Below are 12,500 nucleotides of genomic sequence, written 5' to 3' on the forward strand. Positions count from 1 at the left end.
GTTTAATAATAATGATAGATTACGCAAATTTATGGATACGGATGGTAAATGGTAATAAATAGTATACAGGAACTGCCTTATGTTGTCCCTATGACTTCTTATAGCTTCTTTTATTTTCCTATGGTCTTATGTTCTAATAATTTTTACTTTTCCTTGAGACGTGTGCATCATATTCTAAGGACTTTGTGTATAATGAATACGAATCATATTTACATTAATGAAATAATAGGTAATACGATGAAGGAGTTTATTGTCGCCAGTTTGTTTCGTAATTGCTTTAGCATATATTTGAACTGCCGGGATGGTTAATTAGACAGTTGTGTGACTACTTTTGTAAATTGTTGGGTGCGTAAGTTGTGAGTTATATAGATAGAGAATTGTTTGTTCAGTTAGTTTGTTGCTAAGCGGTGGTGGGCGACTGAACGTGTGTGTGTGTGTGTGTGTGTGTGTGTGTGTGTGTGTGTGTGCGCGCTTTTAATTAGTTATTCTGTCAAGATAATTTTCGAGAGAGGAACAAATATCTCATGCATTCAATATGTAGTTCACTAAAGTTCTCTCTCTCTCTCTCTCTCTCTCTCTCTCTCTCTCTCTCTCTCTCTCTCTCTCTCTCTCTCTCTCTCTCTCTCTCTCTCTCTCTCTCTCTCTCTCTCTCTCTCTCTTATCCCTCCTTCCCTTCTTTTTCCCTTCCTTCCTTCCCTTCCTTCCCTTCCTTCCTTCCCCCTTCCTTCCTTCCTTCCTTCCTTCCTTTCCCTTCCCTTCCCTTCCCTTCATTACACACCCATTAAAACAAAACGACAAAACTCCTCTAATCACCCTCCCTCCCACAACCGCAAGATGAGGTTCATCGCGAGCAAGGTGTGGGCCCCGTAAACTCTTCCCTTCCGAGCAGGTGTTTCCGGGAGCATGGATGAGCTGGGGACAGGGAAGGGGAGGACGTGATGGGGATGGCGGGTGCAGAGGCTTACCGGCTCAATTGTTTGTCAGTCGTCCATAAGAAGTGCGGCGCAGAGCTTTCCCCGTTGTGCTGGCTAGCTTTCGAAATAAACGAGCTTTTGCGTGTGCGTGTGTGTGTGTGTGCAGTGGTGTGGGTCTCTCTCTCTCTCTCTCTCTCTCTCTCTCTCTCTCTCTCTCTCTCTCTCTCTCTCTCTCTCTCTCTCTCTCTCTCTCTCTCTCTCTCTCTCTCTCTCAGATGATTAGTGCACCAGTTAGTTTAGTAATTAATTTAACATTTAGTTTGATTGTTAGACAGTTAGTCAAACTAGTTAGATTGTTCTGTAGGTAGTTGTATGTAATTTATGTGTGTGTAATTCACCACGGTCGCCTGCTGGTCACCCAGCCAGTCTTCCCTATTACGGAGCGAGCTCAGCTCATAGACCGATCTTCGGGTAGGACTGAGACCACAACACACACTCCACACACCGGGAAAGCGAGGCCACAACCCCTCGAGTTACATCCCGTACCTATTTACTGCTAGGTGAACAGGGGCTACACATTAAGAGGCTTGCCCATTTGCCTCGCCGCCCTGGGACTCGAACCCGTCCCTCTCGATTGTGAGTCGAACGTGCTAACCACTACACTACGCTGTGTGTGTGTGTGTGTGTGTGTGTGTGTGTGTGTGTGTGTGTGTGTGTGTGTGTGTGTGTGTGTAATCTAATCTAGTAACACAATATGTAAATCATAAAAAGTAGAGCGAAAAAAAGTGAAAAATGAAATACATTTTTTCCCCTGCCAGCAGCCAGCCAGGTGCAGTAATATCGGGTGACCCGCGGCAGGAGGGACGAGAAAACCTGGCTGAGACTTCTGGTCCACATGTGCCGCCCCGAAAGTTACTCCACCGATACTTTGGTGGGAAATGTAGGGAATTGATGCGACTTCAATTGCGCGGCTGCGTCAGGGGAGCAACAGAGGGGAGGGGAGCTACTGTGAGGAGGACGGGGTTTTGGTTGTCTGAGTTTCTCGTTGTCGCTGGAATGGCTCGTGGTGGAGATGAAGAGACCTTGGCCTCGCTGTTTGTACTTTGAAATCCGGTTTTGTGGCTTTATGTCTCTTCCGGGAGGCAGCTGTGTTTGTGTTGGTGGCTATTGGACTTCCCGACGCTCAACTCACAAGGGACTGCAGATGTTTCCTGAGCTGTGTGAAATTACAGTTATTTGTTGTGTTAGAGTTGTTAAAGACGAAAAATGTAAAAGGTCGCTCATAATGCTGTTGGGAAAGAAAAATAGAAGACCGTAGAGAAAAGACCATTTTATTGTCTGCGGTGTCTTGTTTCTCTTTCAGAACAATTCTATTCGTATGGAGGAAGAAATACAGAAGAGGAAAGAGAGTTCCGGTGTTTATGAGGAAAGAGTGGAATTGTTTGCCGTTGATAAAGTAAGAGATATAAATTATTGTCATGGGTGAGACTACAAATCATTTTTAACTACTCCTATATTAAAAGATAAATTAATAAATAGAATCTCAAACTTTGACTTACATCTCCCTCAGCATCCTGAGTGAAATTAAACTACTACCATGGTGCTGAATTGATCAAAGACATGGAAGCTTGTTGGGTAAAGGGAAGAGAAATTAATTTGAAATACAGTGGTAGACAATCTTGCATTAAGGTACAAGTACTATGGTTGGTAACGTTTTGACCAACATATTTTCTTGAGAGAGTATTATTAAGCACTGTTATGTTTACATTTGTGTACTTATTATTGCTTGAAAATGTCAATTAATTAAAATTTGCATGGAAGGGAGGACAGTCATAGAACAAGAGTTGGAAAGAAGAAAATAATAAAAGCGAGAAAGGAGTTAGTTAAAGGAGGAAAAAGGAATGCATTAACCCTTTACATTGCCATAATTGCTCAACAGCGTGCTTCACCAACAGCGGGAACTGAATGTTGTTTTTCATCCCACAATATTATTTCCTTGCTTAGTCAACGTATTCTCCAGTAAAAACCACTCCTTGTAATACCAATAATGTTAATGTAAAAGACTGGAGGGATATTTTTAACCTCCTCGCGTCCCATCCTGCCCACGACCGCGTCCTTCCCTGTAAACCTATCACGTGTGACCTGCTTCACTGGTGCTGCGTGTGGACGGTGCCCCCTCTCTCTCTCTCTCTCTCTCTCTCTCTCTCTCTCTCTCTCTCTCTCTCTCTCTCTCTCTCTCTCTCTCTCTCTCTCTCTCTCTCTCTCTCTCTCTCTCTCTCTCTCTCTCTCTCTCTCTCTCTCTCTCTCTCTCTCTCTCTCTCTCTCTCTCTCTCTCTCTCTCTCTCTCTCTCTCTCTCTCTCTCTCTCTCTCTGTTCAAGCTGATCTTTTGTTTTTGCATGTAAAGAATGTTTGTTTTTTCCTTCTCGCTCAATCAGTTTTCCTCTCCATTCATTATTGCAACTGTCATCAACGTTTTTCATACTTTTTACGTGATCGTTTGGTGTTGCGTATTGTCCATTTTATTTATGTTTTGTTTTCTGCTTATTTTCCTTATTATTTTTGTGTTTTTTGGTGTCATCTTTTTTTTCATTCTTTTTCTTCTCTTATTTCATTCTTACTTCATTGTTTTGCTCGTTTTTTATTGTACTTTTTTGTGCTCCTTTTTCATTGTCATTTTTTCACCACCTTACGTCATTCGCCGTATCATTCATAGCGTTCTCGTCCTTTGGCACACACTTAGTAGCCGATCCCCATTTAATCAACCTCGTCACATTAAAAAAAGAGTTACTTCAGTCGGCAACATTTCCTTCCGGACACGCAGAGTGAAGAAGGTATCCCTTACAAGCATCAATTCTACTGGAGCTTGGGAGTCTTCCCAAAGCAAGATTCAAATCTTTTTCATACGTAAACAGGCGGACGCAGTAAGACGTGTCGTATCTCTTCATCTATTACTGTAAACACACACGTGTAGATGAGGAAGTGGCGTATAGATGAGCATGTGGCGAGGATGGAGTGATAAGGCAGCAGGTAAGGTGAGGAAAGACGAGATGGGAATATGCAGGTTAAAGATCGATGGTGCTCAAGAACGATAAATATTATGACGCGCCAGAATAATGAATAAAACGTCACTTAGAATATGTCACCTCGAGCACCTCTAGTAAAGCATTTCGTGACAAGGTGAAGCGAGGAAAGTGACAGCCGCACACCAAACAGATGAACGCAGGGACGACAGACCGCTTTGTATTTTTCAAGACTCGTCTTGAAGAGAAAATGAATAATGCACTCGAGCACAGTTTCGCGGAGGGATTTTTATCTTCTTTTTTTTCTCGTCCCGGAAGTGCGGAACTCGGGTCAGCTTCATCCCACGGAGAAGGAAATTTAGCAGCCTGGCGAGCGGCAGAACAGCCTCGAGGTTCACTTTTCCAGAATGTAAAGAAAAGGAGAATGTTGAAGCAGATTCATGGAAAGGAAGTCATGCGTCGCAAGCAGCTGTAGGCGAATGTTTGCAGCCTGATGAAGGGCGCTGTTGAGTCCTCAATGACGGAAACGGAAAGCAGAAAAGAAGATTAACCAACTCACCTTAAAGGGACCTTTGTAAATTAAAAGCATACACAAGAGTGAAAACGAAAAGCAAGTGCAAGGAAGAGAGAGAGAGAGAGAGAGAGAGAGAGAGAGAGAGAGAGAGAGAGAGAGAGAGAGAGAGAGAGAGTCGTTTAAAGATATAGGATAAGACTTCAGAGGACAGAGGATAGTGACAAGGTGCCGACGTCCAGCAGGATCTGGCACGGCGGTAAGGTAAGATCCACTTTGTTCATTTAGGAATAGATAAAAATAGAAAGTAATATGAATATAAATATGTTTTATATGTCTACTTATGTGGTCCAGCTCTCAGAAAACACAGAAGTTAGTATCATCACCACGATATTACCGAGTGTACGATTTAAAACATCGTAAGTGGCAGTGAGCAAAACAAGGGATTTCTTGGAAAGAACAAGAGATAATAGCGCCACAATACACCAAGAAGAAAAAAAAAAAAAACTAACAAAGTTCAAACATGTGTAAAGTAAAGAATGAAAAAGGAAGAGGAAGAAGAGGAATAAGGGAAAGTAAAAGAAGAAAGATGGGATTACAATGATAGACCACGAGATAATAGCGCACAATAACAAAAATAACAACAGCAATATATGCGTAAAGTAAAGAACGAATGAAAAAAATGAGAATAGGAAGAGAAAGAGGAACTAAAAGAAGAAAGTAATATTCGCAGCGCCGCAAGCAGTAATATAATGACAAACACAATCATCAGTCATGCGTGGCCGAGACCAGCGGTGATATGACGGGAACGAGGAAGAGAGATGGGAGGCGACGGCAGCGGCGGCGACCTTCTAAATTGTGTTTTCTCGGCGCCCGAAACCAATATCTTGAGGCGCGACACGCTCACCTTCGCCAGATACATGAAAACAAGGAAAGGCTGTGCTGCTGACATAAACAAAGTCACCTGTTATACTTTTCCTAAGATTGATCTGTGCTGGCTTATCTTTTAATGTTTTGTTCCATATTCTATTGTGCTGCCCAAGACTCTACTACTTGTTGTGTATAGCAGTACCATTAAGCATTAAAAATTTACCAGCTTCCAACCTGTTTTTACAAAGATTGACTTGTGTTGACCTGTCTTTTCTTAGATATCTTGCTTTGCTTTTTCACTGTGCTGGTATAATCAAACTGCTTACTGAATACCCAAGCATCTATTGATCTTCTGTCTTATCATATTTTTTTCTATGTTGACATTTTTTTACTGCTTATTAGCGTATAATGTAATCAAACAGCTTACTAACGACCTTTCCTTAAATATTTTGCTCTGCCTTTCACTGTGCTAATATAATCAAACTGCTTACTGAATATTTAAGCATCTATTGAACTTCTAACTGTTTTATCTTATTTTTTCTATATTGACAATTTTTACTGGCTATTAGCGTATAGTAACGTAATCAAACAGCTTACTAAGGACCTAAGCGCGTATTGCTGTATGTTTTCCCTCATCTTCCTTTAAAAAGAATCCCCGTGTTAATTATACTAGGCTAGTGGTAACTTTTTCACTCCATTTTCTGTCTGTATTCTCTGATATATTAATTACTAGTGGCATACTCGAGAGGGTTTCATGGGTATGACTGAGGCCATTCCAGCGGGCTGTATCTCCTGGAACTCTGGAATTATTGTTAGGTCAGGGAGAGGATTACTAGACGGGAAACCACCTCTTTGTCAGTATCAGTCCAATACAGCAGTCCATTCGTCTGTCCGCTCTTGTTCAGTTAAATCAGATAGTCAGTCAGTCAGTATAGTTGGTTATTAAGTAGTCAGGAAGTCAGTCAGCTGGTGCGGCAAACTCTTAGTGAGTCAGTTAGTCAGGAAGTCAGTGCGGTAGTAGTCTTCCAGTTAAGCTGTCGGCTAGTTAATCAGCAAACCACTTAGTCAGTCAGTCCGTTAGTATCTTAGTCATACAGTTATTCAATGAGTGCAGCAACCACTTAGTCAATCAAACATTCAGTCAGCGTAGCTAGTTCTTAGTCAATCAATCAGTCAAGTAGTAAATCAATCATTGCCAGTCAGTGCAGTAGTCAGACAGCTGCTCACTCAATCTACTAAGCCATTGCCAGTCAGTGTGGCACTCTCATTCACATAGCCAGTGTCAGTCAGTCAGTCAATCAGTCAACTAGTCAATCACCCAGTCACTCAGTCAATCAGTGGGGCAGTCTCTCAATCAGTCCTTTAGCTCAGTGCCTAAAAATACCCTTCCCTTTTGTTTTTCCCCCACACTGAGTAAAGCAGAAAGTCGTCCCGGCAGACAAAAAAATGCTGCCAGCTTTTCGTAATGAACGAGAATTATTTGATGTTTTAGGTGAGTTCTCTTAATTGGGAGGTGTGCTCGAGTTTGTCAAGGCGTGAGAACATTATAATTAGGGATGCTGATGATGAAAAGGTGACATTTAGAAAAAAAAAAGTTGGTTGAAATAAAAAGCAAATGTAATATAATAATGAAAGAAATACTGTGATGTTAGGAAATGGAAAAAAGTGTCATATTTCAAAAAGCCTCGCATATGGAAAAAAAATATTGATAGGAGTTGTAATGATAAAGATAAATGTGTACAATGATAGGAATGTAAACGGAAATATTAAATGGGCGATGAAAATGATAGGGTTAATACAGTTGCAATTTTGAATAAAAGGTTAAGCGGAATTAATGGAAAAAAATTCACCTTTTGAAAAACATACAACGAAAAATAAATGAATATTGCACTAACGGAGAGAAAAGAGATGGAAGAAATTAGGAGAGAAAATAAGAAAAATGAAAACGAATGTTGATGGCACTTGCAATAATGAGAGAGAGAGAGAGAGAGAGAGAGAGAGAGAGAGAGAGAGAGAGAGAGAGAGAGAGAGAGAGAGAGAGAGAGACAGACAGAGAGAGAGAATGTTAATGAGAGAAAACGTAAAAAAACAATGAAAAATGAATATTGTTGGCAGTCGCAATCATGAAAAGAAAGAAAAGTGAAGGAAATAGCATTATAAAATTCTAAATATAAAAATACGATGACAAATAAACAGTAATAATAGTTGTAATGGTGAGAGAGAGAGAGAGAGAGAGAGAGAGAGAGAGAGAGAGAGAGAGAGAGAGAGAGAGAGAGAGAGAGAGAGAGAGAGAGAGAGAGAGAGAGAGAGAGAGAGAGAGAGAGAGAGAGAGAGAGAGAGAGAGAGAAAGGATGGTCGCAAGAAAATACAAAACTGCAGAATGTACAGTGATGACACCTGCATTAGTGAAGATTAGAGAGAGAGAGAGAGAGAGAGAGAGAGAGAGAGAGAGAGAGAGAGAGAGAGAGAGATTACTAAGAGAAATTAATATCAACACACGAACATGGAATAACAGCTTGAACGGGATGAGAGAGAGAGAGAGAGAGAGAGAGAGAGAGAGAGGGGGGGCTCCGTGCACTCACACCTGCATCAGTGACATTCTGAGGCTGGATGGCCTGAGTTGAAGGTCACACATAATAGGTTTACAGGCGAGGACGCAGCTGTGGGTGGGGGAAGAAAGAAGAGGAAGCTGGAAATATTTTACTCCTACGTCTGATTCGAATGTTTTGCCTCGAATGTTTTTACTTGTATTTCCGTTGCACCTTCGCTCCGGGGTATTGGAAAGAATGAGCACCTTTCATTGTCATCATATACAAATTTAATCAAGGAGAGTTGATGGAAAAAATAGAAATAGAAATTAAATAAAAAGTAAAGGGTTTCATTTACACAAGGATTAAGAGAAGCAAGAAAAATGGAACAGAATCGAATTAAACTGAACTGGGCCGAAGTAAAACTGGACCGAACTGAACTATACAACACAGCAGGCGGCGTCTCCACCTCTCTCTCTCTCTCTCTCTCTCTCTCTCTCTCTCTCTCTCTCTCTCTCTCTCTCCCCCGCCTCCAGACCCTCGTTGGTGCGGCTCAATGACTATTTTCAGAAAGTTTATACGAGGGAGGAGCGGTGACAAAGATGTGGAGTTTTAGTTAGCCTTCATGGGGACGCGGCTCAAGTTTGGGATGATGGGAATGAGTGAGTCGGGAAAAGAGGGAGAGGAAAGGAAATATTCACTCTTCCACGACTTAAAGAAGAAGAAAAATGATGAGTTGGAGGAATTACGTCTTGTATTCGGTAGATGAGGAGTAAAAGTGTCAGTCTGTCTCCTTCAGGTTATGTCCTAGAGCCAGGAAAAGGAGGAGATGAGAAGAGGAGAAATTTTTTAGTCTTCCATGTAAAGATAGAAAAAAATAGTTTGAGAAATTTTTGTCTTTCATCCAGTAGACGAGCAGGAAAATTATCACGTGAGTTTTTTTTTATTCGTTTTTTTTCAGAATGGAGACATGTTTCAATGTTCACTTTTTTGTCTTAAGTGAAGTAACGAGTAAGAATGTAACAAAACCTTTCGAATGCTAATGACAATATAACATTTTTTCACTTCATATGTGTGTTGCCTTATGACCTCAATGGGGGTAAAGAAAACGAGAATCACTAAAATGTGTGGACTCATTATTATTATTATTATTATTATTATTATTATTATTATTATTATTATTATTATTATTATTATTATTGTTGTTGTTGTTATCATTACTGTTGTTATTTTATTTTTCTATCACGTGTCTTTCAAAATCATGGCGTGCTGAGAAGTCTACTAATCTTTTTCATTTACGCTCGTTCATTGGATTGCGTGTTGTCCGTCAGTCTTGAGTCTTGTGATCTGCTGGCAATATATAAAAGAACCAGACATTTGATGGTCTTAGCGGATCAGAGGAATGGAGATACAATACGCTAAACAAAGTGAAAGGGAGTTTGGGATTTGTGTATTAGGGAAACAGATGAAGAATAGATAGGTAAAATAGATAGCTGAATATAAGATGAAAAATTAGAAAAGGTATTGAAAAAAACGCTCATATGCCCTTCCGAGAAAAAAAAGATAGGAGTAGTACTGTATATTTTACTCATTACAGACCATCACCACATCAACCCATTTTTATTAACACTGAGACGCCAAAAGAAGCTAAACCGTTCAACATAATCATTTATAACACGAGAGAAATTCAGATAAAATTATCTAAAGTCGTGAAGTGAAGGCAGCTTGCGTCTGTTGAAATATTACACATTTTAGAGCTTAATGCCCTGTCTTCCATTCCCCAGTCGAGTGCAGGTATTGTAAAGGAAGCAGGTGCGTATTTCTGCGTGTGCTTCCTGAGTGCTTGCTTAAGGAACGAGTTTCTTCCTTTCTTTGTACATACGTAGCTGCGCCAGGCAGATTCCGTCCAGTCTGAAATGTCCCGACGGTTCCTGCTGGGTGGAATGCCCTTATCCTGCTCCTCCTGCTCCCACTGCTCCTACTGCTCCTCCTGCTGCTGATGCTTTAGTTCCCCTGCAGCATCATAACCATCAGCGGAAGAGAGAAAGAGAGAGAAAGGAGGAAGAGATAAGAAAGAAATAATACACACACACACACACACACACACACACACACACACACACACACACACACACACACACACACACACACACACACACACACACACACACACACACACACACACACACACACACACACACACACACACACACACACACACACACACACACACACACACTTGACTTGTCCTTTTCACCCTCATCTTCAGTGCTGCAGACGCCATTCTTCCTCTTTCCTCCTCCTCCTCCTCCTTCTCCTCCTCCCACACGTACACAAGGAAGCTAATGGCTCTGGACGCCGATAAGAGCTTGTCCCCAATACCTCAGGGGGGGAGATATCAGGTGGACGCCTTGTGGGGGAACTCTGGGGGGTTTTGTGGGGAGAATGGCGGTGAGACTGCTGGAAGGACCGGCGATGGATCAGGTGGAAGAGGTCAACTAGAGAATAAAAGAAAGAGATCAGTAGCTAAGAGAGAGGGAAAGAGAGAGCGGGAGGGAGAGGGTGAGTTCGTATGTGTGTGTGGGGGTGAGGGAGGTTAAAGAGGAGATGGCGAAGTTGGACTCAGTATCAGGAAAGGGAAGTTGCTACTGGTGAAGTGGATACAGACTTGAATACACTACTACATGGGGTTCGAATCTTCCTTTGCCTTGTTTTCTTTTAATGCACTTTAGAGGAAGAACAGAAGGATGAGGAGGAGGAACACGCACGTACTCCATTTTGACCTACTAATGGTGCCTAAAGTGACCTAAACGTGACCTGTATATGTGTGTTAAGTGCATGTTCCTCGATCTCATTATTCTTTTCCTCCCTTTAAAGGAGAGCGTATGTTACCCTCTTGTTTGACATGTGTGTGTGTGTGTGTGTGTGTGTGTGTGTGTGTGTGTGTGTGTGTGTGTGTGTGTGTGTGTGTGTGTGTGTGTGTGTGTGTGTGTTGCATTTGTTCGTATTCCCCCTCCTTGTGTGCCCTCACGTCAAGAAAAGATTGGCTCCCCCACCGTCCCCCCACTTCCACCCCGAAGTCTGTGAGAAAAATAGTGGTTGTAACATGATGGCGACAATGAAGGAGGAGGAGGAGGAGGAGGACGATGTGGTGGTGGTGGTGGTGGTGGTGGTGGTGAAGGAAGAGAAAGACTGAAGAAAAAAAAATAAAAACATTCACAAGAAGCGAGAATGATAAAAAAAAAAGACAAAGAAAGAAAGAAAAAGGTACAAAAAAAAAAGACGAAAAGAAGAAAAATAAGGTGACAGAACTGATAACAAGAAAAAAAAAGAACCTGCACATAATTGAAGTCCCTCAAAATATCTCTATCTCTCTTAATAGTAAAGTGCAGGAGTGACGTAAACACACAACTTCTTATGAATGTCACTGGCTCCCCGCGGTGCAAGATAAATATGAAGGTGAGATTCCATTTCCCGAGAGTGATGAACGGAACGAAGAGGAAAGAAGAGCAGGAGAAAGACCAAGGAATAAAGCAAGAAAAAAAGAGGAGAGTATGAGTAAAAATAAAGAAGAAATAGGATAAGGAATTACGTACGAAGACGATGGGAAAATAGACGAGAAAAAAAAACAAGTGAGAATGGAGGATGAGAGGATGAGGGAGGGAAAGGAAGAGGTGGAGAAGGCAAAGGTTCAAGGAAGGGACATGAGTGTGTGTTGTATGATCGGTTCATTTTATTGTAAGATGGAGAAAGAGGAGGTGGAAGGAAAGGACAAGTGTGGGAGTTACATGACTGGTAGTGGTGATAGTTGTGTATTTTATCATGGGAGGGGAGTAAGAGGTGGGAGGAAGGTATGATGTGTGTTTGTACTAGTGATGCATTTTTACCATGGGAGGCAAGAGGCAGGTGGGAGGCAGTGTATGGACGTTAACGAGATAGAATGATACTAATGTGACCCTTCATTTGTCAGTGTAAATACGAAGTCCTAACGAGGTATAGGTATTGTTCACACACACACACACACACACACACACACACACACACACACACACACACACACACACACACACACACACACACACACACACACACACACACACACACACACACACACACACACACACACACACACACACACACACACACACACACACTTATACAAATTGTCCTTTCTTTTCTCTCTTTTTTTTCCTTTCTGTCTTTCTCTCTCTCTTTTCTTTCTTTCTCTCAGTTGTATCCACATTTGCATCCAGTCAATTTGCAAGTCGGCGAAAACGAAGTTACGTGGACCAAACCTTGTTACTCAACGAATAGAAGTGTTTAAGTTTTCACAGCCATTACATTGTCCAGTCAAGCCCTTTGTGTGCGTCACTTTACACACACACACACACACACACACACACACACACACACACACACACACACACACACACACACACACACACACACACACACACACACAAGGAGACAAAGAGGACAGGTATTCACATTATGACAGACAATAGTTAGGATTTCAAGAGGACAAGATGAATCAAGAGTCAAGTTGAAGGGTGGAGGAGGGACAGTGGATCGGCTGGCGGGTGTGCATGAGCGTGGGTGGAGTTGCAGGTGGAGCGGGAGGTGAGGGGAGCAGTGAGGGCGGACCGGAAGGGAAGG

General features: G+C 41.8%; 1 protein-coding gene across 7 annotated transcripts in view; it reads right to left on the reverse strand.

Annotated features, from left to right (window-relative positions):
- LOC123519867 (GAS2-like protein 3) overlaps positions 1-12,500 on the reverse strand; it is a 217,239-nt gene that overhangs the window by 91,403 nt on the left and 113,336 nt on the right. The window lies entirely within an intron of this gene.

The sequence above is a fragment of the Portunus trituberculatus genome, chromosome 46 (genome assembly GCF_017591435.1).
Source record: "Portunus trituberculatus isolate SZX2019 chromosome 46, ASM1759143v1, whole genome shotgun sequence".
Lineage (NCBI taxonomy): Eukaryota > Metazoa > Arthropoda > Malacostraca > Decapoda > Portunidae > Portunus > Portunus trituberculatus.